The 573-nt window shown below is 42.9% G+C and overlaps 1 protein-coding gene across 1 annotated transcript in view; it reads right to left on the reverse strand.

Moving 5' to 3' along the window:
• STAB2 (stabilin 2) overlaps positions 1-573 on the reverse strand; it is a 241210-nt gene that overhangs the window by 81657 nt on the left and 158980 nt on the right.

Consider the following 573-nt stretch of genomic DNA (forward strand, 5'->3'; position numbering starts at 1 on the left):
TTTTTCTGTATTGATATGTATTTCTTGTCTCACTCTCTAGACTCGACTAGTTTTCTTTATTTACACTTTTTCTGAATTTGCCTTCCAATCTCTTTGTGAGAGTCATCTTATTCAGTCTGTATCTTAAGAGTAGGTCCAGATCTCTGCTGATGAAGGAAAGATGTTTTTCTGAGCTAGGTAATGGAGGCCTTATTTCTCGATCTGGATCCTGCATCTGGTTCATCATCGTCTGACGTCTGGTTCTTTGGACTTGAACCAGAAGTCTGTCATATTGCTTGCTAATCTTGGGATTGTTAGCTTCTGCAGCCTTGTGAGCCAGCAGCCTGTTGCCTTACCTGATGATCTTGGGTTCATCAGCCTCTGCAGACAGCAGCCTGCCATCTTATCTGTCAATCTTGGGTTCTCCCCTACAGCTATGAGAGTCAGAAGAAGCTTCCAGTCTGATATCTGATCCACAGACTTGGGGTTTTCCAGCCTCTAAAACTTCCTGAGTCATTTCTTTGAGATAAATTCACCTTCTCCCTTACTCTCTCTCTCTATGCACTGGTGGTGGTGTAGGATAAACAGTGAACT

This window comes from Chrysochloris asiatica, unplaced genomic scaffold (genome assembly GCF_000296735.1).
Source record: "Chrysochloris asiatica unplaced genomic scaffold, ChrAsi1.0 scaffold00160, whole genome shotgun sequence".
Classification (NCBI taxonomy): domain Eukaryota; kingdom Metazoa; phylum Chordata; class Mammalia; order Afrosoricida; family Chrysochloridae; genus Chrysochloris; species Chrysochloris asiatica.